The sequence below is a fragment of the Tachypleus tridentatus genome, chromosome 11 (assembly GCF_004210375.1).
Source record: "Tachypleus tridentatus isolate NWPU-2018 chromosome 11, ASM421037v1, whole genome shotgun sequence".
NCBI classification, from domain to species: domain Eukaryota; kingdom Metazoa; phylum Arthropoda; class Merostomata; order Xiphosura; family Limulidae; genus Tachypleus; species Tachypleus tridentatus.
Genome location: NC_134835.1, coordinates 75114939 through 75129592, shown reverse-complemented (window position 1 = coordinate 75129592; position 14654 = coordinate 75114939).

The window sequence follows — 14654 nt, the reverse complement described above, 5'->3', positions numbered from 1 at the left end:
GTAAATGTGTAGACACATACATGTAGTCTAACAAAAAGGAGTGATAACATAATTCACTCCATTAGTTGATATGATTCATACTTCTCCTAGAATGCCCAGGATTGAAGCATATAAACCAGCATATTTTTTTTACCCTCGATTCATCATCGCCAGAGTAATCTAACAGTCACCGCAATGTGACACATAGTATTGAAACATATCATACTTTAGAACTCCACACACATCACGAACTATTGATTCGTACCAAGATAGGATTTTACGTTAAAAACGAACGAAACGAAAACTGAAACATGCTTCTGTTCATATAATTAGGTTTCAAACTTTACTTGAAAAATAGAAAGTAAGACCGTTTCACCAAGTTATTTTGAGATGAATAGCATAATGCTTTTCTTTCTTTATCCTGTTGAGTAAACAAAAAAGTTTTAAACTTTTGAGGACAGTTCAAAGGGGTCTATATAATTTCACATTATGTTCACAGCTAAGACAACATATATTGAAAATTGAAATTATTTGTGACCTTTCACATTAACAGAAACGTGTGGCAAAGAAATAAGAAAAAGTCCCGAATTTTTAAGTACATTATAGAATATTAGCCTAAGTGTTTCTTATCAAAAGCAGTTAGCTAGACAATCAGAATTAATGCAGTCCTTTACTTTTAAAAACTTTATGCTAAAACCATATGAAAAGTGGAAATGATATATAAGTATCAGATCCCTAATATGTATTGTTTTACAAATTCGCAACACTTAAATGAAAATAGTAGTGCATATTATTCATACAAATGTTGTCAGTTAGATAACAACAACAATACTTATATTCTTCTATATTTTTATAAAAGAAAAAATCTATAATTAAATGCTAAACGACTCATATTATTCATAATAAATATTTTTTTTATAATTCTTCATAGCCATATGTTCAACGCTGCTATAAGAATCTAAAAGACAAGCAGAAATCCAAGTTTCGTTACAGTTTCTAATAAAAGAAATAAATGTACATTTGTGTGTATAAATATATATATATTCAGGCAAGAAATATATATATATATATAATTAGGCCTTTACAAGTTTTTTTTCCATTGACATAAATTAGTGAAGGATATAAATCAGCCAGTCATAACAGTTAATTTAATTTAAATATGTTATAGAAACGTGGTTATATGATTATGTGAAGAAATATTTAATTATATGTTCCGCGTGTGAAGTGGCGTGATCGCACAAAATAATTTATGTTCCAAAATTCAACATAAGATTATAATGATGCTTTAAGTACAAAAGGTCTTCCAGTGAGACAGCGATTAACCTATGGAGTTACAGCACTAAAGTTCGGACTTCCATTCCTAGCTGTGGACACAGCAGACAACCCAATGTAGCTTCACTCTATAAACAAACAACTTGTTCTTCGGACTCTAAAAACACAATATCAGAATTCTATCCAAAAGTCGTCTCCATAATGTTAAATAGTCGTGTTTTATCATTTCTGCTTTAGCTGTATTGTATGATGAAGCACTTAAAAAAAACCACGTCACCATCAAAATATGAGCCGAGTGGTCAAGCAAAAAGAGCAAACAGTTTACGGTGGGTGTGTTGAATATTTGCCTTTCCTCCAGTTTACCAGCTCAAAATTTAACCAGTTTGTGGAAGGACAACTATTTGTATAGTTTTACACAAGAATTCCAATATAATCAAATACAGTACTCGTGGTGGGCGATAAATATATACACTAAAATAACGGGCTCGATTCACCTCGGTGGGCTCAGCAGAGAGCCCGATGTGGCTTTGCTATAAGAAAACACACATATATTTATTACTCACTTTATTCAGCATCGTAAAACGCAAGAAGATACTAATTTATATAACGTTTAAATCCGCGACGCTCAAGTGAACTATAAGTTTTATATCGTGTAATTTCATAACGCTCAAGTGAAGTACCAGCTTTAATATGTGGTAACATCAGTAACACCCAGGTATGAATAACGATACACATTATTGGCACAACCATCTTGTTTGTTTAATGTTTTTTATTCTCATCTCGGGAACCATCGTTATGTTCATAGTGGAGAGATTTGAGCATATATCTAAAACATATATATAATTGAACGCTTCAGTGATATAAAATTAAAACTTTGATATGGTTTAGTGTGTTTTTTTAACGCAAACTTAAACTATGTCTATCTAACTTTTTATTTATCTGTAAGGAAAGGATTAGAATTAAACCCAACTCGGTATCGTACAAAAACTGGATCTTTATTAAGGACTTTTACTTCTCCGATTCCTTCACTCACGATAAATCTCCTTAGAGAGATCGAATTTAAATTACATCTAATTGAAGCTTCTCACTACTGGCTGGAACAATATTAAGAGTTTGTTTTTTTTTATTTGTCAAGTTTCGCATAGTTTTCTGGGAAGAAGGAATGATGTATTTTTATCTTCATGTCCTTCAATAATTTTCGGTTAGAATCAGGAGAATTGCGAGGTTCTCAAGCTGTGTAATCTTTTAGCAAACGAAAAAGTGAAAAAAACATGTTATTTTGAATTAATTTAAAATTTTATTATTCAACCCTGTTGTTACAATTTTCATAAAACTGAATCTAAAATACTGCTTATTTGATGTTCTGCGAGATTGTATAGTCGAAAGTCTTCACTCTCAAATTATTCAGCAAAATTGTATCACATTCCATTTTGACTCTTTGCCAGCAGGAACAAAAAGTACAGAGATAAAATTCCCATTTGTATGAGCACGAATGTAACAAACGTAATCAACCCTGTGTGTGAACATTAGCGGAGTGTACCAAACGTGAGGTAGGCAACCCTGTGTGTAAACGTTAGCGGGGTTCAAGGTGAAAACCGATGCACGAGAAAACAAATCGAATGTATCATATTTCGACTATTTTCTTACACTTAAGGGCTGTATAAAGCCCGGCGCTTTTCTGATTGGGTTGACGTAAAGCTGTAGTTCGAAACCATAAAGACAGGCTAATAAGAGAGGAAGGCAAACCAATTATGACATCCGGGTAAAATGAGCTACAAAAGTTTTAGACGTAAGCAGAAACTAATAAGTACATTTCTGTCAAATCAGCAAATTGTAAACGGAAAGGCATATATGTAAATGTGTACGGTTGTATATGTACGCGAGTATACGCATCTGTGTAATAAAACATATGCAAGACACGTGCAGTGGTGTACACTGAATGTATTTATAAACACTGAATAACATTTAAGAAGTTCAAGTATACACATATAAAAATGTGGTTTGTGATATAATATTCCAAACTGACCATTGTAGCTCGTGCTGTTAGTAACAAACACAAACAATTTAAAATAATAATCATAATTGGGCGTGGCATGACCACTTGGTTAAGGCGCTCGACTCGTAATCCGAGGGTCGCGGGTTCGAATCCCCGTCACACCAAACATGCTCGCCCTTTCAGCCGTGAGGGTGTTAGAATGTGACGGTCAATCCCACTATTCGTTAGTAAAATAGTAGCCTAAGAGTTGGTGGTGGGTGATGATGATTAATTGCCATTTTCTTTTTGGCTTACATTAGGGAAAGTTAGCGGCAAACAAATCACCATGATTATAAACTAATAAATTACAATGAAATAAAGTCCCTCAGCGACCTTTCACAAGTTACTTAAGACAATTATTTGCGAAGTTCGGTTCTAATGACACAAGAGGATAAGAATGGTAACCAATAACCCTTACTAGTCTCTCGCAAGTTAATCCCAGCTAGCATCTGGTTAAACTACGAGTACAAAGCACGAAGTTACCGAGCCACGCTTACCAAAAATCAAATAAATATGGATTAAACTAGAAAAATGGAGAGGTTATCCAAACTGGGGATTATTTTGGTGGTAAATCAAATTACTAAAAGATTAGAGTAATAACTCACAATGCTTCTTCTGTTTTAACAATAAGAAAACGCTCACAAAATAAAGCAAAAAATATAAAATGATATGTAGTTTAAAACAGTATAATATTTTTACCTTACAAACTAACTGATAGTAAATTCGTGTTTACATTGTAAAATCTGGATATTTGTTTTAAAATCGGCAACAACCGGTTTTTACAGTTACAAATCCTCACACTTACCGCTGAGCACCAAGTGAAGAGCACCAAGACATAAATCAGACAATCATTTTTTTACTAATAATTAAATTATCTGGAAGCAGGTTTATCTGCAGTCTAAATCTGTGTAACCAGTAAATAAAACATACAGTTTTCATAAAGTAAGTCATTTGGCACCAGACTCATATTTACAGTATAAAACACAAGGAAACAAAAAATCAAACAAACGATTTTTTGTTACAGCTTATTCCATTCGGCAGCAGATTCATGTATAAAAACCATGTGAAACATGAAATAAAAGAGATAACCAAATTACGGTTGCAGACAACGAAACTAGTGAAAGCTGACATGTTTTAATCTGAGCCAAAATGTTTTATCTGGTATTGTAAGATTTAGGTTCCTTCGTAAATATCTTGGCTGGGTATGTCTCTTTGGATAACACGTTCGATCAATTTGTAGAGAGGGTTTTCGGTTCGATTCTCAATGTGTGAGTCGCGGGATCAAAACTTGTCACTGAAAATGCTCGCCCTTTCAGCTATGGGAACGTTATAATAAGATAGTCAATCCCACTATTCGTTGTAAACAATTAACGGTATGTACTGTTGATTAACTGCCTTCCCTCTAGTCCGTCACTTCAAAATTAGGAACGGCTATAGTAAAAAGTCTTCGAGTTATTTTGCACAAAATTCAACAAACAAAAGGATTTAATAGATTTAATTAGCTTTCATCGTTTGTAATTTAATCGTAAATTAAATTTGATATTATTATTTTCAAGAAAATACGATGGATTTTGGTTTTAAAACATGAGAAACTGTATTTTTATTCGGCTAAATAGTTTGGTTTTTATGGTAAAATAAATATCCCAATAGCATTAACCTAGATAAATTATACTGATATTAAAAGGCATACAAAAAATATGGAAAGCTTTATTTCATTGTAGCGAACTGAGTAAAGTAATTCGGTTTTTAGTGTAAATTATTGAAAGTTTTTTTTGCATATTTGCTTAAGGGAAAATTTGATAAAATAAACTATAGGATAGTTATTCTGTGTAGTTTACGGAAATAAACTTCGCGATAAAACTTGAAATTTAACTGACATGTTATTCTGATGGTCTCACAACGATTAAGAAAAGCACAAAATCTTATAACCAGAGCTTTCTTTATAAACAAATCAGGAAGAAAATTGTACTTATATTTATCAATAACTTTTGAAGAGCTTACAGGAATAATAAGGGATAACTTCACATTTGTTTATACTATGCTACACATATTTTATTTCTGAACAGTATGTGTTATTTGTTAATTGATTATGTTGTAAAGTACAGAAAATGGCCATTATTCCCTTCAAACTTTGTTTTTGTGACCTGAATAATGAAATATAGAAATTAACCTATTTTCTATGTAAAAACAGGCAAATTTGCACATTTTCATTCACATAAGGTCCGAATAAAGCAACATATGAATCAAGATTTACATGTATTTATACTAAAGTTATACAAAAATGAACAACAATGTTTAGAAGTGAGTAGTTTTACAAGATTTGCGACTATAACGTAAATCATTTTCACGTATCAGCCTCCAAATATAGTCTCCCATCATGTTTTCGTTATACGCTCCCAGGTCACAAAAATAAGTTGGAAGAAAAAATAGGTCTTTTTCATTTACTTTAGGCATAAGCAATTAGGAAATAACACTTTCTACCCAGGAACAAGAAAAAGTTTTGAATTTCGCGCAAAGCTACTCGAGGGCTATCTGTGCTAGCCGTCCCTAATTCAGCAGTGTAAGACTAGAAGAGGGAAGGCAGCTAGTTATCACCACCAACTCTTGGGCTACTCTTTTATCAACGAATAGTGGGATTGATCGTCACATTATAACGTCCCAACGGCTGAAAGGGCGGGCATGTTTGGTGCGACCGGGATTCGATCCCGTGACCTTCGGATTAGGAGTCGAACGCCTTAACACGCTTGGCCATGCCTACAATAAAACGTAAAAATATTGTTACATAGTGTTATACGATAGTTTTGCTTTAGTTGTCTTTTAATCGTAAGATGTGGATAATAGAAATTATAATGTTTTAACTCAATGTTAACTTTAGATTTTAATGTGTAGGAGTTGGAGATGAAAATTACAAGGACTTATGGGTAGGATATTTAAGCAATTAAAAGTTACGACGTTTTTAGAGAATGTACCTCAGACACAAGTTTAATAAAATTTTAATTGTCTTTTAATGTTGTTTTTGTTTTCTTCCTTATTTGTAAAAAAAAAAAATCTTACATGATGGAGAAAAATGAATACTATTTTCTAAATTTCTTAGTTGAATTATGGAAAATTCGCTATTAAAACCAAAACGACTTTTTTGAAGTTTAAATTCGTAGACTTGAGTAATTGGTTTTCCAAACCCTTGGCTACATTGTGTAGCTTTGTTTTAACAACAATGAAACCAATTTGTTTTTTTGTACACGCTAAAAACTGAAAATCCATAGAATATATATAATTAACACAAAGGTTTGGAGGCCATGGTAACACCTTTATGGGGCTATTTTAACGTGCACCTCAGACATCTTTGTGTAATTCTAACAGTTCAATGTGCAGTTGGAGAATTAATTTTGCGTATTTGCATTTTTGCATGTACATACTGGACAGTTACACAACCACAAACTTTCCTCTAAACACATACATCCCATTTTACGTATAATAACAAACGTTATACTATGGTGTAGAATCTAGCATCATTAGATAAACTTTGAAAAAAACTGTCATAAACATCTTATATAACAGAACATGTGTGATCTTACTAGCATTTTCATAGGCCTAGCATAGCCAAACGTGTTAAGACGTGCTACTCGTAATCTGAGGGTCGCGGGTTCGCATCCCCGTCGCGCCAAACATGCTCGCTCTTTCAGCCGTGGGGGCGTTATTATGGTACGGTCAATCCCACTATTTGTTGGTAAAAGAGTAGCCCAAGTGTTGGCGGTGGGTGGTGATCACTAGCTGCCTCTAGTCTTACACTGCTAAATTAGGGACGGCTAGCACAGATAGCCCTCAAGTAGCTTTGTGCGAAATTCAGAAAACAAATAAACAAGCATTTTCATTATGAGCAAAATTCGACTTTTGCGTTTCCAAAAAAACGAATCTACAAAAAATAAATAAACATGTAAACTAATGATCAGCAACCTCCAAGGGACATTGCAGTGTGGTAAACATTTTAACCTACCGTTTGCGTAACTCTGAACATTCCTTAAAATAGCCCCTGACCCTCCTTTTGTACAACATTGAATATGATCTTTCTATTTCAAATTTTTCCCTCATCATCTTAAGACCACAAACTTATATCTTACCAGGACAAAGTTAATCAGTATGTCTCTAGCACAACGTATTTCCTTCATAACTCCTAGACTTAACATTTTAAATTTCAGATTTAATTGTATAAAGTATTGACGCATAAATTATTGCAACTTACCGAATAAAAACGATAAAACCTCAAGTTTCTATATTGAAAGGTTTAATTATACTGGCAAGTGTGCAAGTTATTAGTCAACTGATAGAGATTCAAGATCGTGTAGTGGAATATTATTATATCTGATAGAGAAGATTCAATATATAATTTAAAGAATAAATAACAAAGGTATTAATATCTCTCGTCTGGAAGGTAAACTGAGATATTATTCTTAAAAATGTATTAAATTCAAATGATCGATACAGTCTTGCTTTCTGATGATTTGCATAAACCTCTGCTATTCTATGATTATTCTTCAACCACAAAAATAGCGGTAATAATCCTCTTGCTTTGATTTTCTACACAGAAAATAGAAGAAGTTTCTACTCTTATTCGCATTACAAAATCCAATGTGAAACGACAAACAAGTACGTAGAAACGAGTCTTATCTCAACTATATACCTTCGTATGATGTAGCTTATTAAGATATTACTATTCTAGCGTAGCTTATTAACATTTTAGACGTAGAAAGTGGACATGAAAATATGATGAAGTTCAATAAGACAAACTTATGTTAAAAAGTAGAAATCTAAGTAATCACGAGCTTCGTTTTCCATTAATTAGAATTCTTACTTCATACAACAAAAGCTCTGGAATGAATGTTACAGTATTTCATATTATGGGGAGTAAAAATGATTTTTGTGTTTGTTATTTCGAAACTATAAAGCTGTCTTTCGTTTTGAATTTATCTGAAACAATTAGAGCATATAGTAATTCAAGAAGTTCATTAGCCCTAGTTTTGGTCTGCTCATTAGTTGAGCATGAATAGCAATCATTAGACGAATTATTTAATTGGACGTTACAAACGTCTACTGTTTTATTCCATAGCATTATTAAAAAGCTTACTGGCCACAATTCTGTTGTTCTATTATTGTGAAAAACTAACCTCTAATAACATCGCAAGAAGCAAATGCCAAAACGACACGTTTCCATGTGTTTACATTCGTATAAGAAAACACATCTTGGAGTGTAATCTTTCATATAGAATATATATGGAAATTTAATGCAATACTACTATAAATCCCTTAATGCTGTCTTTCGCAACCAATTATTGTCTCAAGAAGCGTATTTTGACAATACTTTAATTTGTAATTCTGCTTGTAATATGCTTTACGAAAAACGATTTGTTTGTTTGTAATTAAGCACAAAGCTACACAATGGGCTATCTTTGCTCTGACCGCCTCGGGTATCGAAAACCGATTTTTAGCGGTGGGAGTTCGCAGACATACCGCTGTGCCACTAGGGAACACTTAAACCGGTAACTCATTTTTAATCAATACGTCATCAAAACTAAACTAGTAACTATATTTCATCTTAACAACATAACCAATTGTTAAATATTCTTTCGTAGAAGACATCCTTTGTCTTGAGCGTTATGTCAGCATATTAAATTCAATCAACACTTTTTACTATATTTTAGAAGGTAGCTATATTTTTTACACCAATACGTTTAGGACATTTACCAAAATTATCCATTTGTGTTGGTAATAGATAAACAAAAATACTGAAGTATTCATTATATACAATAATTATCTATAAACACTAAACCTTATATTTCTTGAGCTCAGCTTAATGTAGATTTAATTGCTTTACCATGCTGCTATAAAATAAAGAAACAGAAACAGACAAATTTCTTAACAGTTCTACTTACGTAGTTACTGGTGTTTTATGTGATATAACAAATGTTCATTACTGTAGACCTCCAAGTAAACCTTAGGTTGTCTTGTTTTTGTTGCCATAGAATTTCAGCTACCTCGTCTTCCTTAAAGTGAAGAAACTTTTCTATCATTTCTATCAGCTAATTTTCCTCTGAATATTTACAGTAGATCCAAATAAGAAAGTTTCTCAGTAAATACACCTATGTACAACAGACACACGAAAACGTTTCTTATTGCACGTCACACCTATATTAACTTACTTACAGTGGATACACATGGGAACGCTTGTCATTGTATGTGACAGCTGTAGTCAGATTTTAATAGTAGACACACAGAGGAGCTTTTACGTGGTAATTATATTCACATTTTAATATCACGCAAACGTAGGAACTTTTGTTGTTGTGTATGGCAGCTATATTCACATTTTAATGGTAGACAAACATAGGAACTTTTGTTGTTGTGTACGACAGCTATATTCACATTTTAATGGTAGACAAACATAGGAACTTTTGTTGTTGTGTATGGCAGCTATATTCACATTTTAATGGTAGACAAACACATGAACTTTTGTTGTTGTATGTGACAGGTATATTCACATTTTAATAGAAGACAAACACAGGAACTTTTGTTGTTGTATATGACAGGTATATTCACATTTTAATGGTAGACAAACATAGGAACTTTTGTTGTTGTATGTGAGAGCTATATTCACCTGTTTATATCGGATACACATAAAAACGTTTGTTACGATGTGTATATCAGCCAGTTTGTTTTCCTATAGCGTACCTGTACAATACATTTTCATCAGCTACATCACACTCTATATAACGAAGTTGGGTGATAAAAGTGGGTGTCAACATTTTTTCTCGCATTCCCTCTTTTCTCTAATACAGTACACGCTGTAAAGTTCGTGGCTGTATGTAGCCCCGATGTGGGGCGCGATTAAGGTACATTATCTTAGCTCTAAATATTATAATTATGGTAACAATTGTTTGGGAATTTGTCATAAGATAAAGTGTAACTGTTAATTCCATCCACAACTAATGTACCTATTGTCACCTGCTCCTCATCATAGGATTACTTGCTAATCTTGTGTATAAAGTCCTTTCAGTAAATTTACCTGCTTAATTACAATGTGATCAAGGACAAAAAATAGGTCCATTTTAAACTAATGGAGAAACTTTATAACAGCTTTAATATTTACTGATTGGTTTATTAGCAGATCACGTGGCAGAGATACTAATAATACATCAAGCTCGAAAGTTTGTTTGTTTTTGAATTTCGCGCAAAGCTACTCGAGGACTATCTGCGCTAGTAGTCCCTAATTTAACAGTGTAAGACTAGAGAAAAGTCATCACCCCCACCGCCAAATCTTGGGCTACTCTTTTACCAACAAATAGTGGGATTGACTGCCACATTATAACGCTCCCACGGCTGAAAGGACGAGCATGTTTGGTGCGGCGGGGATTCGAACCCGCGACCCTCGTATTACGAAACAAATGCCTTAACCACCTGGCCATGCCGGGCCTCAAGTTCGAGGGAACTGTCATGGTAATACTTTAACACTCATGACACCTCGTTAACGCTGATCAAATGCACGGTATTAAACACCCAAAATATCCTGTTTCTATTCCTCCGGTAGGTTTGCCGTTTAGCTAAAACTTTGCAGTAGCTTTTCCTTAATAGGCCTTTTAGCTTCCGTTACACTCCCATGTTTTTTTAAGCGTAATTTTCCCATGTACGTCTAACTATAAGTACAACGCAGTTTTTTGTTATCAGTAAGATATATCTTCTGAAAATTACTCTAAAGTCAAAGGTTTTTTTTCTATTATTTTGGCTAAAAACAGTCATTGAACGTGCCCTTCAACTGCTTTGCTATCATTACAAACTTTTATTACTAATAATACTGTGCAGGACATGTTTAGAAACTATTCTAATGCTTAAATTAGTTTCAGCCAAGTTTAAAACCATGTAGAAATGAGAATACACTACAGTATAAAGCACTTCTAAGATCATATATCTAGATTAATGTAACTTCGAGCGCGTCTTCTATGAAAAGTAAATGTTAATGTTCTACCACTCTCGCTATGAACTTGTTTTCGTATCACAATCACGTTGCACTTTATATTGAAAATAACGGTTCTTACGTTACTATACAATTAAAGAAGCTGAATATTTGAATACTTCTGCCAAGATACTTGGCGAAAATCAATACGCCTAAGAACTGACACGATGTGGATTATTTTTTATTACCGTATTTTCGGGCCTGGCATGGCCTAGCGCGTTAAGGCGTGCGCTTCGTAATCTGAGGGTCGCGGGTTCGCGCCCGAGTCGCGCCAAACATGCTCGCCCTCCCAGCCGTGGGGACGTTATAATGTTACGATCAATCCCACTATTCGTTGGTAAAAGAGTAGCCCAAGAGTTGGCGGTGGGTGGTGATGACTAGCTGCCTTCCCTCTAGTCTTACACTGCTAAATTAGGGACGGCTAGCACAGATAGCCCTCGAGTAGCTTTGTGCGAATTCCAAAACAATACCGTATTTTCCGCCTAATAAGCCGAATTTCTGGCCCTAAATTTTGGACCTGATTTTTGGGGGTCGGCTTATTGGCCGATCATTAATAGCTTTGGACCAAAAAATACCGAAGACCAAAATCGGCCCCAAAATCATACCTTTGATCTCACAGATACGACAGAGTTATTTCAGTTGAATAAACTTTATTTATTAATAGAAAAAAGGTCTATACATTACGAATGACATGTATTCATAGAAATAACAAAATTCATAAAAAAATACACACTTTAATCTCAGAAATTTATTAAAATCCATCAAATTCATCATCTTCATCGTCAGAAGCACCAAATAATAGATTCCAATCCTCGGCAGAGACCTGGTCGTCGTACGGGTCATTCTCTGGTGTTATTAGCTGAGTGAGTGGAATGTTGTCTTCCTCGTCGTTGTCCAACCACAACATATCATCTTCCGTTCCATTTGAGATGCTGCATTTTTTAAATGACTTCTCTACAGTTTCAACACTAATATCGTCCCACGATTTCACGACCCACTCACAGACGGTAGCGAGTGATGCAGCGCGCATATTTCCGGCAGCAGTAACACTTTGATTGCCGGAAACCATCCACTCATTCCAGCATTGACGGAGCCTGTCTTTAAAAGGTTTATTTAAACACACATCTAAGGGCTGTATCACAGATGTCAGCCCACCGGGAATAACTGCAATATCGGTATTGCATCTTTTGATCGCGGCTTTAACGTTTTCACACAGGTGGGACTTAAACATATCCCAAACGAGCAGAGATCTAGATTTCATCAGTCCGCCAGGACGACGCGCCCACACTTCGTTAATCCACTTGATGCATCCTTCGTCATCCATCCATCCGTTTTCTTGTACATGGATGATCACTGCTTTCGGAAATTTCTTCTTCTTAGGGAAATGTTTTTCTTTTGAAAATTACCATAGGCGGTAATTTTGTCCCATCAGCAAAGCACGTTAAGACTACAGTGAAACGTTGTTTCTCGTGGCCCGTTGTCTTAACCCAAACGGTTTTCTCGCCAGCTTTGTTAACGGTTTTGTTTCCAACCATATCGAAAACAATCGGAGTCTCGTCCATATTCCCAATCATTTGTAGAGGATAGTTGTGTTTTTGGCGATGATGAATGATAAATTTCTGGAACGAGGTGATTTTATCATCCAAGTCACTTGGCAGTTTCTGCGCGATCTTCGTTTTCTCTCGAAGTACAAGGCTGTGTCGCTTCATGAAGCGGGTACACCAGCTGTTGGTTGCCTTAAAGTCTCTTGAATTTTCTTTATTTCGACCAGCCCACTTTAATGCAAAAATACGGATCTGGGCACGCGTAACAGTCAGGCCACTCTGCCGGTTTTCATTCACCCATGTCGCTACATCTTCTTCCAGTTTTGGCCACTTCGGTTGATTTTTCTGGTTACATTTACTTGTTTTCGACATTTCTTTTAGCACACATTCTGCTTTCTTCCATTCACGGACCTGTTTTTCATTCACACAGTAATGGCGAGCGGCATTCATATTTGAGGTTTTTAAGGCTAGCTCTACTACTTTCAGTTTAAAAGCAGCATCACAACGCATTCTTTTTTTTGCAGGTGTAGACATCTTTGGCTTTTGACGGTACAATGATAAACTCCCACTACATACCCCGGGTATTTATACCGTGGGTTAGTGATTTTAATTACTGAGTAAAAATTCTGGAATTTCATTGGTTACCTAATTACAGTGAGTGGAGCCAATAACGAATGACATATTGATTCCATCTCTGTCTCAATACGACACGTTCTGCTTTACTACAGAACGCCAATGATCACACACAACATGCATGCTGACGCTGAAACGAGACTAAGAAATCATTTTGAAGAAACTTGTCACTTCTTAAAAATGGCCTCGGCTTAATGGGCGGTAATAAGCAAAAACCCTCATTTTCAGAGCTGAAAATTGGCCTCGGCTTATTCGGCCTCGGCTTATTAACCGGAAAATACGGTACTTTAAGTTACTTAATGCTTTGAGTAAGTAAAGAAACTATGTCCACGTAGAAAATGAAAGTAATTGCGTAAAATATAATCTTATAATAGCTTTTCCAAGCAACGCGTTTGGTTTTGGTTTTGGTTTTGGGGGGAGAGTGGTAAATTAAATTAGATGAATTATAGCCTGCAGAATATTTCTTCGATACAAAGCTTTGATAACTTATTAAAGTGTTTACAATTATCCATAACCTCGTTCTCGCAGTCTGTGACGTTCAATGCTGGGGAAGCAGATGCTGAGAAAAGTTATTTATGACAAATAACCAAATACCTGCCATCTACAGTTGACACCGACTTGACGTACGCAGTGAAAATGGCCCCATCTACCACCCCAACCAACTACTGATTCTCTGCTACTTTCGTTGCTAGGAAACTAACTGCTCAACAAAACCCATTTCTTCAACCAGACTATATTCTAAAAAATGTACTACACCTAGTCGCCTCTTTAGGTCCATATTTAACTATGCATTTTATCTTGTACGAGAGAGAAAAAAACATTAAATTGATAATAACGATAATATAGTGACAAATAAATTATGTTATTTATTGTATTACGTTTTGTTTTACGACTTCTTTAATAGTGTACACTCTAACAGCTCCAAACATGCAACAGTTGAAAATATTTTAGCTACGGTAGGTCTAACTTGTAATTATGCGTGAGTCTAAGATGTTTATATTCTATACAACATGATCATGATGTTCTTGTAATGTCTACATATATGCATAATTGCCACCCATGTGCATTGTTAAAACAACAAAAAATATAACAATGCAAAAATGTATAAATATACAAACATATGTTCTGTATGCCTAACGTCTATTCCCGAAACGTATCTATTCATTATGTTCTAATATATAAATATGTAAAT